At 48.0% G+C, this 13129-nt stretch overlaps 1 protein-coding gene and 1 pseudogene across 1 annotated transcript in view; both read right to left on the bottom strand.

Annotated features, from left to right (window-relative positions):
• Positions 1–13129, bottom strand: part of ZFYVE27 (zinc finger FYVE-type containing 27) — a 99638-nt gene that overhangs the window by 16021 nt on the left and 70488 nt on the right. The gene's annotated exons all lie outside the window — the stretch shown is intronic.
• On the bottom strand, positions 8277–10417 carry LOC137208917 (non-selective voltage-gated ion channel VDAC1-like; annotated as a pseudogene).

The following is a 13129-nucleotide window of genomic DNA, read 5'->3' on the forward strand; positions in this document are numbered from 1 at the left end:
TAAATTAAGATACAAGCTGTGCCCAGGGCCTTCAGGCCCTCAATCCTTCTTCCCTACTTTATTTTTCTATTATAAAGCAATTCACATTCCTTTTGGAAAAAAAAAATTGTAAATGCAGATAACAAAAGGAAATTTATAATACATTCATTATCCAGCCACCCAAGGACACAGCCTTGTGCACACCTGAGGGCCAGACTTTTTTTAAACAGGGCAAGGTCAGACCTCAGATCTGAGGGTCCCAGGGACCCTCGGCCTGGCTCCAAGACAGTCACTGGAACAATTAAAATTTACAAGAAATGAACAGAAAGATTTCAAAGCAAGATAATACAGAGAGTAGTACATGTTTATGTAAAAAAGAAAATTCAAAAACTACATAAATGCCTTGAAAACTTTTGGAAGGATACAAACCAAAGGGTTAACACTGGTCAGCCACAGGCACAGGAGTAGGATAGGGGTGGGGAACAGATTAAAAAACTTTTTTCTTCTAGAAATTTCTTTATTTGAATTGTTATAATAATCACATATTTTTATTAAAATTTTTTTTATAATTTTAACTCCTTGAAAACTTTTTAAAATTGCTCAATAAATAATTTCCAAATGTTCTATAGTGTTGTATCATCTCTGCACTTAGAATAACACAATCTTAACACCAAAGGGAGGTGCAACTGCTGTGGAAAACAGTCTGGCAGTTTCTCAAAAGTTAAACATAGAGTTACCATGTGACCCAGCAATTCCACTCCTAGGTATGTGCTCAAAATAATTTAGAACAGGTATTCAAGCAAATACTTGTTCACGAATGTTCATAACAGTACAATCCCCAACAGCCAAAATGTGGAAACAACCCAAACGTCATTAACGGACAAACTGGTCTACCAGTACAATGGAATATTATTCAGCCATAAAAGGGATTAAGTACTGATTCACTCGACGACTTTATGTTGTAATGTTAAAACATTATGTTAAGTGAAAGGAGCCAGACATAAAAAGGTCACATATTGTATGATTCTTTTTGTATGAAATAACTAGGACAGCCCGGCCGCTCCGCGGCATGTGGGATCTTCCCGGACCGGGGCACGAACCTGTGTCCCGTGCATCGGCAGGCGGACTCTCAACCACTGCGCCACCAGGGAAGCCCTCCAGGCACCACTGCACTGATGTTTCTGGGCCCCAGCTACTCCTGCCTGCCCTGCACCGCCCACCTCGGAGCTGCTGTGTGGTATTTCCTTTTTTCTCTTGAGAACCAAATAGTTCCAACACAGCTGCTGGGCTCTTTATAAGGATTCAGGTAGTCCAATTTCTAATAATTAAGGTCCAGTTACACCCGTATCATGTTTTACAGTGTACAAGGCATTTTCCCAGATATTACCCCACTTGGTTCTTACCAAAATCCAATGAGGCAAGGATCACCGTTTCCTATATTATAGATGTAGCTTAGATATAGATATACAAATACAGATCACCCAGGTAATATTCTTTGCTCTGAAGTCTACTTTGTCTGATATTAACATAGCCATTCCAGCTTTCTTTCCACTAGTGTCAGCATGGTATATCTTTCCCCATCCTTTTCCATTGCACATATTTATGTCTTTATATTTAAAGTGTGTTTCTTGGAAACAATCAGCAAAGTGAAAAGGCAACCCATGGAGTAGGAGAAAATATTTGTAAACCATATATCTGATAAGAGGTGAATTTCCAAAATATACGATAATCTCTACATTTAATGTGATTATGGTTAGGCTTGAGTCTGCCATCTTGCTTTGTTTTCTATTTTTTATTCCCTTTTTCCACCTTCTTTTGGATTGGATATTTTTGATGATTCTGTTTTATCTCCTTCACTAGCTGACTAACTCTAACCTTCTACTATCCGAGTGGTTGCTTTATCGTTTATAAGATACATCTTGACCTTATCACAGTCTAACTTCAAGTGATATCATACCACTGCACATGGAGTATAAGAACCTTACAACAGTATATTTCCATCTCTGCCCTCCTGGCCTCCTTCCCCTCCCCTGTGCCATGACATAGCAACTCTCACAAGGAAGTAAACAGAGAATCACTGAGCTCTCTGGGGTCACTGAACTTTGTGGCCTGATGTCGAGCGTCTTGAAAACCATTGTTTCATGTATTTGGTCTGTTTGTTTTTTTGTTTCAGGTGGAAGGGTAAATCCAATCCCTGTTACTCCATCTTAGCGGGAAGCAAACTCCTCAGTATATTTATGAGGACACCAGGACTCAGGGCTAAGCCCCTTGCCCAAGGCAAGGTAGCCACTAAGTGGCCAGGTGGGACTCCAGCCAGATCTCTAGACACCAGGCCTGGTGTTCTCCTCCCTGCTTCATTGCTTCTGCAGGAACCACCCTGAGAAAGCAGAAAGAGTTAACGGCAGAAGACAGCAGACTTTGCCACCACTGCAAAAAAGCTGCTCACAGCATTGTCATCAGCTTTAGAAGCCAGAGTGATGATTATTTTGCAGAAAGTTACCCATTAAATAGCAACTTTCAGCATCTTTCAAGCCTCACCTTAAATGCTCGCTCTGCATCTTCAGAAGCCGCTGTGGCACAGTTTTTGTGTGTTTACTGTCTGTCTGCCAAGGATGCTGGGAGAAGTTCCCCACAATATGATGTGTCTGATTGAGCTGTCTCCCCCACTACCCTTCCGTAAGTATTTTCTGGTTGAATCCAATAACCTAACTGGTGGAATTACAGCAACTCTGGTATGTGCCTGCGTGCATGTGTGAATGCATGCATGTGTATGTGTGTATGTGTGTGTGTGTGTGTGTGTGTGTGTTGATTTTGAGGCAAGAAGCGGGGGGTCCCCTCTTTTTATCACACTACTTGACTTGCTTTAGGTCCAGGGACCTATTTAGCTTAAAGGTGAGGGACTGAGAGAGAAGAAACTTTCCTTAAAATCACTTGGGGCACCTAGCTTAGACAAGACTCTGCCCAGACTCTGATGGGAGAGAAGAAGCCAGAAGAGCCTTCACTCCTCCCCACCCTCTGTCCTGTGGCAGAGAGGAGCTGGGGGCTCAGTTCTTTGCCAAGCCTCCTCCCCACGCCCCCAGCCGACCCCAGAAATGCTTTGTTTAAGAAACGAGTCTGGGGGCTTCCCTGGTGGCGCAGTGGTTGAGAGTCCGCCTGCTTATGCAGGGGATACGGGTTCGTGCCCCGGTCCGGGAAGATCCCACATGCCGCGGAGCTGCTAGGCCCGTGAGCCATGGCCGCTGAGCCTGCGCGTCTGGAGCCTGTGCTCCGCAACAAGAGAGGCCACAACAGTGAGAGGCCGGCGTACCGCAAAAAAAAAAAAAAAAGAAATGAGTCTGAAAGCAGCAGCACTGACTTCCATTCCCGCCGGCTGCCGGTCACATATCCATTTCATTCGAGGCACTGCCATCCCACAGCGGTGGGACCCGGACGAGTGGTTAACATGGCCAAGACTCAGGTTCCTCACCTGTAAACTGAGCCTGAGAATATCCACCTCCCAGGGCTGGTTGTTAAATAAAAACACGATGTGTCTGGCACAGACTGGGAACTGGGCTTTCTTTCCACTCTCCTCATGTCCCGTCTGCTTTGTTCTAAGTGTTCTTGTACTACCCTTAGAAGTCTGTGTCGAGACTGGTGGTCTGTTGCTCACAATGAAAACCCATGAAAGGAAAACCAGTGAACAGCACCCACCCTGCACGGTCTAGATCAGAGGTTCTCACGCTTCACTGCACACTAGAATCCCCTGGGGAGCTTCTAAAAACCCCAAGAGCAGGCTGCACCCCAAATCAATTAAATCAGAATCTCTGAGGATGGGGATCAGACATCAGGATGTTGTAAAGCTCGCAGGGGTTTCCAACGTACAGCCAAGGTTGAGAATGCATGGTCTTGTCCGAGAGACAAGAATGTTCTCGATGTCCTGCTCTCCCATCCTTTGCCTGCGATCCGAGCACATCTCAGGGGCTCCCTGAGGTGCAGTGACCAGGAGTGCAGGAAAGGGACTAGGGGAAGGTGAGTGAGACAACATTTAAGGAGGCTCTCACTCTTAGGTCCCTGCAAGAGTGGGGTGACCACCTCTCGCATTTCGTCTCCTAGACACCACACCCTTAGGGAGGCACCACCCTCCACTTGCAAGATCCAGAGAACAAGGCCTCCTTACTCACTTCCTGCAGCCTAGCCCCACCCCGGCCACCCCAGCCTACACCTCCCCACCCCGCAGTTGAAGGCGCCAAAGGAAAAGTAATCCAAGGGCCCCGTCCTGCCTCTCCAACTCAGGAAAGCATCTCTCTTTGAACAAATCGCCAAATCCTCCTCCTTCCCTGCCCAGGGCCATGGTTCCAGTCCCCTGGCCAGAGCCCAGCAACTGTCAGGCCACCTGGCCGAGAAGGTGAAGGGGAGACAAGGTGGCCCTTACCTGCCAGCCAGCCACTGTCCCTCTCCCTAGAGTAGGCCCCCTGCCCAGCTGACAGTTCAAAGATTCAGGGAAATGACGAGGCTTGGCAAAAGCAAGCATGACCTTTCTTCCAGGTGCAGGGGCAGGGGCAGGGGCAGGAAGGCTGGGGAAGACACTTCTCATGCCCTTAGCCTGGTGAGGGCCTCAGCTGTGCCGAGAAGGGGTAGAGGTGTTCAGACTAACACTCCATCAGGTGGCTGGAAGGTGGAGTGGGGTCCCCAGCTGTGCCCTGGAAAACATGATTTGTCTGGTCCCACTGCCCTATAAGCCCCAGCCTCCTCTTCCTTTTGGTTCTCAAATTTGGGCGACCTCAACAATTACCTGGAAACTTCCCTCCAGCTTCTGCTGCAGTAGGTCCACGTTTTGAACCTGCACCCTTAGGTAATTCTGATCCAGGTGTCCAAACTTTAAGCACCACTTCCATGGGTATTTGTGCCGTCAGCTCAGCATCTGATCTCCCACTCATCTCCCTGCCCCCCAGCACACACTGTAAATCCTCTCCCGGGAAAGGATCTGATGAAATCACTCACCCTGAGGAGTAGGATACAGAGAAGACTTGGAGGGGGACACGCGCTCCCAGGAGATCAAGACGCATTGCCCTCCTCTGTGAAGCCTGCACTAACTCCTCCTGTTGAAATTAGATGTCTACAGGAGCCAGGCGGGGAAGTGGTGAGAGAAGAGGACAAAAAGGCACAGTACCGTAGGGAGTGGTGGGGACTTCAGCACACTGGCGCCAGCATGCCCATCTGGGAGGGTGCAGAGGGGAGCAGCCACTTCCCAGCCCACCAGCTGTAGGTATGCAAACCATGGTTGCCAGATCTTCTGATTTGTTGAAAGAAGCCAGAAATCAGGTTTTCCAATTTTTAAACTATGGGGGCCGAAGCAAGCATGTCTGAGGGTCAAATCTGGATGGAAGTGGGCCAGCCGTTTGCAGCCTGGTCTAGAGAGTGAGCTCCTTGGGTTGAGAGACCTTGTGTTCACCCCTGTGCCCTCGGTGCTAGCTCACTGCCCAGCATACCTAGGGGGTTCCCAGCAAATGCTGTTACAGGAGCAAATAAGTGAAGGCAAGATGGGACAGGCAGGTCAAAAGGGACTTCCTGCCCCATCACACCTAAGGTCAGCCGTGCTGGCCAGCAGGGGTGGGGCCTGTCTGAGAGCCCCTTCCCGGCTCCCTGGCAGAGGAATCCTGGGCTGATGTCTAATTCACTCACACCTGGTAATTCACTCACATCCAGCACCCCTGGATGTTCCATGAGCATCCCCTGTGGTGCAGACCTCTCTTGGGTCTCCAGTTTTATCCACTCCCCCGCTAAAGCCCCCCAGCCTCTCACGCCTCCTGCAAGGACCTGGACCCAGCTTGTCCCCAGCTTGTCTTCACTTCAGGCCACTCCTCAGAAATCTTTGCCCAGGAGTTCCAGCCCCCAGCCCAGGCCCAGCTCCTCTGAGAGCAATGGCAAGAGCGGACAAAGCCTCACAGCTGCCCCTGGGAGAAGCAAGAGGGAGAAAAAGCCCAGCCTGCGGGTCCCTGGAAGTATCCACATGTCCTGGACACCCCCTGACAGGGGAGGCATGTCTGAGGGCTCTGCCCATCTCAGCAGATGAAATCAGAATGTCAGGAGTGACGTGCCAGAAGGGAGGAGCTCTGCCCATCAGGAAGAGGGGCTGACGGGCTGCCTAAAACTGATCAGAAAAAGGAAAATAGAAGAGAAGGTATTGCAAGAACTATGTGAGATACAGGGTATACGGTGCCACTTCATAGGAAGTTCAAGAAGAGTTACTAAGTGATGTGAGGACAAGCTGCGTTGATGAAGCAGCAGGTGGGGAGTAAGGCAGGGTGGGGTACTGATGGCGAGGGGACGAGGAAGCCTTCTGAAGTGATGGAAATGTTCTGTATCTTGCTCTGGATGGTACTTACCCAGGTGTATACATACAGAAAAACACATAACCTACATAGTACATTTAAAGATTTGTGGACTTTGGACTTCCCTGGTGGCGCAGTTAAGAATTAATGGTTAAGAATCCGCCTACCAATGCAGGGGACACGGGTTTGAGCCCTGGTCTGGGAAGATCCCACATGCCGCGAAGCAACTAAGCTCGTGCGCCACAACTACTGAGCCTGCGCTCTAGAGCCCATGCGCTGCAACTACTGAAGCCTGCGCGCCTGGAGCCCGTGCTCCGCAACAAGAGATGCCACCGCAAAATGAAAAACTTGCGCACCGCAACGAAGACCCAACACAGCTAAAAACATTAAAAATATATATAGGGCTTCCCTGGTGGCACAGTGGTTGAGAGTCAGCCTGCCCATGCAGGGGACGTGGGTTTGTGCCCCGGTCCGGGAGGATCCCACATGCCGCGGCGTGGGCCGTGGCCGCTGGGGCTGCGCGTCCGGAGTCTGTGCTCCGCGGCGGGAGAGGCCACAGCAGCTGGAGGCCCGCGTACGGCAAAAAAAAAAATATATATATATATATATATAAAGGTTTGTGGACTTTACTGCATATAAATTTTACCTCAACAATAAAAGAAAAAAGCAATGGAAGAAAAGAGGGGAAAAGCCTCTCACAGATACCCACAAATCAAGAAGCTGGAGACTGGCACCAGCTCTTTGGGACAAGCTTAAAAAGAGGCAAGAAGGCCAACGAGGTGTAAGAGCCTTGCTCCCAAATGAGCCATGGAACTGATTTCTAAGTTAGTCAGCCAGCAGGTGGCCAATTTCAAGTGCAAATACGTAATTGAAAATGTGCTCATGGTGAAGGCAAGAAGTGACTGCAGCTTTAGAGTACCACAGCCTTCTCCCTTTCAAGTCCTTTGGCTTCAGTTGTCCCAGTTCATCCTCACCGCAACCCTGGGGGTTGCTGTTAGGTCTCAGACTTAGAGTGGAACAAACAGAGGCCCCGGGAAGTTCAAGGACTTGCCCAAGGTCACATTGGCCATGCCAAGACTCAAATCTTGGCAGGAGTTACCAGGTCTGTGCCCTTGCTTCTGCACATGCCCCTCCTAGACCATGCTGCATTTGAAAGCAATGCAGACGTGTGGATTCTCTGTCTATAACAATAGCCAATTAGAGATAGTCACTGTACCCAAACTTAATTTGGGGAATAATTGTGTGGGAGAGCTAATTAATGATCAGCTTTTTCTTAAGAAAAATCTCTGTTCTCAAGAGTCAGCAGTCTTGAGATGTGTTGAGGTGAGAGCTATCTCTGTCTTGCTCAGGCCTGGCAAAGAGTGCAATTCTATGAGATTTGTTGAAAGAGGACATCTCTTCCCTTTGACAGATTTAATAACAAACCCCAATGGAGGTGTTCCATTCTTTCTCCTCAGACAGGCAGGGGGTGGACCAGACAGTTTGAGCCAGTAGGTTGATGGTGACACGGGAAATTAGAAAGACTGGAGGATACTGTTAGTGTTACCCTAAAGCCATCTGCCCCTTCTCCTCACCACAGACCCTGGTTTTTTTCTAGCCCCAGGAGATGAATCATGATTAGGCTAAAGCCAACACAGTAATTTCATTTGCTTTTCCTAGATTCTCACTTTCCCGGTTTCCTTTGTAGTCAGGATACCATTCTAGCCAATGAGACATAAAGACAAATCTGCTGAAAGGCTTCTTGCTTCCTGATTAAAGAGTTAGAAACTACCCCTTAATGGGAGAAACTACCCCTTCCTCCTCCTTCCTGCCAGGAATGTGCTTGTGTGAGGACATGATGGCTGGAGCTGTGGCAGCCATCTTGCCATCAAAAGGTAATAAGCTTAAGAAAAGCAAGCACAGTGAATATGGCTGAACAGAGAGATCAATAGCGCCTGGTCCTTGCTGACATTTTTGAGCTGCTCATCAACTCTGGATCAGACTTCATTTTTTTTTTAAGGTTTCAATATTTTATTCAAGTTTTATTTTAAGTGATGTTAATTACAGCATTTGAAGGGGAGGAACTAATTCCACACAAAATGGAAGACTCTAAAATGTACCCATTAAACTGCTAAAAAATAAACTGAGTGGCGAGAGTACAAGAGAAGTTCAATTCAGATTCTGAGTGTTGTCACCATGTGATTACAGTCACACAGACTCCTCCCAGCTTGCACCTGGAGCTCTTAGAAGCTATTTCATACTCTGGTGCAAGGGCAAAAAAAAACACAACATGAGAAAAAACACAATTAAGTCCTGAATTATTGGCTTCATCACATCCACCTTCTCCACCCCAAAATGGCACAGAAGAAACAGCTACCACACCCTGCAGACTACTTTTGGTGTAAAAGAGGTGACGGATTGGGGTGGGAAAAGTCCCTGCCTAAAAAAGTCCCTTTCAGATGAGTTTGTGTACACCATCCAACAGCCTCTCCTCAATCAGGATAGGAAACCAAGGTTCAATTCTCAGGAAGTCACAATTTCATTCATTTACTCAATACGAATTTACAAATTACAAAATGCCTGCAAATTATCAACTTCCACTTGCAGCCATTTCTAGGTAAAAAAGGAGCCTGACATCTCTAGAGGGGCCAGCAAGCGCCCCCTCAAGTCTACAGCTGAAAGGACCTTTTTTGAAATTGGGTTTCTTCTGTACCTCTGAAAGGGTAACACCCTACAGCTGAATCATCTTTAACCTGGAAGTCTAGCATGATACTTAGCGATACTTGCATCCCAGACATACAACATTAAAAGGTACACTAAATTCTGAAGGTAGCTATGCTGAAAAATAGTTTAATATTAAACGATTGTACAGTATTCATTTATGCTTGAAACTCCAGTCCTAGACCAAGCTTGTGGCCACCAGCGTTGACATTCTTGCCATCCAGCAGAGCTGACAGTGTCAGTTTGATACCTGGCTTTAGGGTCTGAGTACCCTAACCCTATGAGGCTGGAGTTGTTCACTTTAGCCAAGAAGCAGGCGTCAGGGTCGATCTGGAAATTGGCTGCTATTCTGAAGCGAGTGTTACTGTCTCCCGCTGTCCAGGCTAGATTAACAGCAGTCTCCAACTTCTTGTTCACCTTCTGATAAATGGAGCCACCAAACTCTGTCCCATCATTTATATTAGTGTGAAGCTGGAACTCACCGGTCTTGTAGCCAACTGCAAAATTGCTCTGGGTCACTCAAGACTTTGCAGTCTCAAAATTCATCTGGTAGCCAGCCAGCCAGCCCTCATAACCCAGCACCAGAGCACCCCGGATGGAAGGGCCGGCAATGTCGAAATCCACACCACAGCCCAGGTTGATATGTTCCCGCTTGTACCCTGTCTTGATTTTAGCTTTTTTTTTTTCCCAGTGTTTGGAGAGAAGGATGAATTGAAGGTCAGCTTCAGGCCACGTGCAAACTGATCTTCCACAGTAATCTCCATGCCTAGTGTGTTGTTAGTGTTCCATTTCTCCGTAAACGTCAGACCATATTCGGTCCATCTGTACTTGGTTTCCAGACTGTCCGTCACTTTGGTGGTCTCGGTGTCGGCTGAACCTGAGCTTGTAAATTCCAGTCCATTCTCAGATTTTGTTTTCAAATCAAGTTTTGTTAAGCCAAACCCATAGCCCTTGGTGAAGACATCCCTGGCAGATTTGCCAAGATCAGCATACGTGAGAGGCACAGCCATCTTCTGCACCCCTCTTTGCAGGTTGCACACCTTGGCAAACGCTGTTTTCTGTCCTAATGGCCGGACATCTAGGAATCATGCTCCATGAGTTGTGAATCCTCCAGGAAGAAATCCAGACTTCATATTGAGATAATTCAGTGTCATAATGATTTAGCCACAGTCTGTTTAGGTCTTTTGTTACACGTAACCTATCTGACACAAAGGGCAGAGGCAGACAGACACCAGTTGCAGAATTCAAGTCACATGGATGAGACCTGATAAGAAGCAGGGGCAGGCCAGACAAGGACCTGGAAGGCAGCAAGAAGCAAAGCTCAATGGCATCACCAGGCCAAGGAACAATTTCTTGGCGTTTCCTGGGCTACGTGGCCTACCATCAACAGAAGCCTGAACCTGCTACACCGGCCCATGGCTTTGATGGTACTCCAGGTGTCTCTCATCGGTGATTACCCAAAGCTAGTGCACGAAGAACTGTTGCCTTTCACAACCACAGAGTTACAGGGGTCTGGGGTTTTGACATATTGTAACCTTGGACAGAGGAAAGAAGCTGACCTTCTCTCTTTCTAATTCAGTTCAAAACTAAAAAACAGCTAGACTCATTGCAACTGTAGTCCATGCATTAATTAATAGGGCAGCTATGGAAGTTCTTTGTATTCTTTCCTAATGGTTAGTTATTGTAAACTTTTTCTACTATAAATGACCTGTTAAAGTCAGGAAGTAAGCTGCAAAATCCACATGAATTGAAGATCAGACATGAGGCTTCAGATACATTTCTCACTGTGGCGGACTCAAACAGTGTTCACACTCCTCTGTTGTCAGGGGTACTCTGGGGGAGAAGTTGGAGGCTCACAGCAACCTGTGAGCCAGTTCATCAGCAGGGAGGCTTTATCCTCAGGGCAGCCAACTGGGGCAGGTCAGAAGGGATACCTCCAGATCTGCAAGACAGGGACTTCCCTGGTGGTCCAGTGGGTAAGAGTCCGTGCTCCCGATGCAGGGGGCCCGGGTTCAGTCCCTGGTCAGGGAACTAGATCCCACATGCACGCCACAACCAAGAACCGGTACAGCCCAAATTAATTAATTAATTAAAATTAAATTAAGAAAAAACATTAATAGATCTGCAAGACAAAGGAGTCCAAATTCATGGCCAGAAAAAAGCCACAGGCCTGGAGACCAATTCAGGATCTGTGTGAAGGGGGAAATCTGGGCTCAGGGGAAGAGCCGAGCCCTGAAATCCAGACCATGGAGAACAAAGGCACAGCACAAGCAAAAAGAAATAGAAGCGTCCCTGAAGGAAGAGCTGCTTTGCCGGCAAGTTTCTTCTTCATCCCCACCTGCGGCAGGGGAGCCCAGACCTGCAGAGGGAGGAAAGCGCTTTGGCTGGTTCAGAACTTGTGGCAGGAGTGTGGCTGCAACCAGCGTTCTGACAGTGACTCATGCCTCAGGAATAGTCATCACAATGGCTTTCACTTGGGGGCCTGCCGTGGGCCACACACAGTGCTAAGTGTCTTTTCAAATCCTCACAAAACCCCATGATTTAGGCCCTATTATCATCCCCACTTAAGAGCTGAGAAACTGAGGCCGAGAGAGGTAAAGTCACTCTTGGTCTCTAAAGTCTCCCTGCTGGTGAGCCGTAGAGGCAGGTTTCAAAGCCCAAGTTCGGACTCACCTCTGTAATCTCAAGTCTACCCACTCGCCACCTTCCCGCCTCCTTCTCCATGAACTCTTCCCAAACCTGGCAGTTCCCACCAATCCTGTCCTTCTTTCCCACATTGCAGTGCCTGTAACAGCCTGCTTGGTGCTCAGTTACTTATTGCTGCCATACGGTGACCAAACGTTCCCTGAGTGTGCTCCCTGCCCTGTCTCCCCAGTAGCCCTGTAAGCTCTTTAGGGACCATAACAACTAGGAATGCTGCTAGCTGCAAGTAACAGAATGCCCAGCTAAAGTAGCTCCCATAATAAGGTCACTTATTATCTCATACAAGAGTTAGCCTGGAGGCAAGCGTCTTCCAGATCATGTTAATTTAGTGGCTGGACAAAAACAGGGCTTTGGGTCAGCTTCCCTGGTATTCTCTCTCTTTTTTTTTTTTTTTTAAGATTTATTTATTTATTTATTTTGGTTTTGGCTGTGTTGGGTCTTCATTGCTGTGCATGCGCTTTCTGTAGTTGCGAGCAGGGGCCGCTCTTCATTGCTGTGTGCAGGCTTCTCATTGTGGTGGCTTCTCTTGTTGCAGAGCGTGGGCTCTAGGTGTGCAGGCTTCAGTAGTTGTGGCACGTGGGCTCAGGAGTTGTGGCTCGCGGGCTCTAGAGTGCAGGCTCCGTAGTTGTGGCGCACGGGCTTAGTTGCTCCGCGGCATGTGGGATCTTCCCAGAACAGGGCTCGAACCTGTGTCCCCTGCATTGACAGGCAGATTCTTAACCACTGTGCCACCAGGGAAGCCCCTCTCTTTTTTTTAGCTGCATTGGGTCTTCATTGCTGCGTGCGGGCTTTCTCTAGTTGCGGCGAGTGAGGGCTACTCTTTGTTGCCGTGCACAGGCTTCTCATTGCGGTGGCTTGTCTTGTTGTGGAGCATGGGCTCTAGACGCGCAGGCTTCAGTAGTTGCAGCAGTCGGGCTCAGTAGTTGTGGCTCGCGGCTTAGTTGCTCCACAGCATGTGGGATCTTCCCAGACCAGGGTTCGAACCCGTGTCCCCTGAATTGGCAGGCAGACTCTTAACCACTGCACCCCCAGGGAAGTCCCCCTGGTATTCTCTTGACTTTATCCACATGGTCATAAGAGGCCTGCAACAGTGACAAGCAGTCCATGCTCACACCATATCATCCAAAGACAGGAAGTGACCCTTGCATCCCTTGTCTGGAGAGCCATTAAAATGTTCCCTGGTGCTCCCCCGTGATATTGTGATTTACAGCAAAAAATATATATTTGGTCTTCATCCCTGTTCCTGGCACAGAGCTCATTATACCCTCAGAATTTCCTAAGTGATAAGAGCCATAAGGTGAAAAGAGAATCTTTTGTTATTCATAACAAGGTCCTTTCAACCACACCTGAATTTATGTGAATTTTTGGAAAACCCCTAGATCAGCAACCACAGGATGGGGGCTGGTTGCCAAGGGGAAGCAATTATGTGATTAGAG

The sequence above is a fragment of the Pseudorca crassidens genome, chromosome 16 (assembly GCF_039906515.1).
Source record: "Pseudorca crassidens isolate mPseCra1 chromosome 16, mPseCra1.hap1, whole genome shotgun sequence".
NCBI lineage: Eukaryota > Metazoa > Chordata > Mammalia > Artiodactyla > Delphinidae > Pseudorca > Pseudorca crassidens.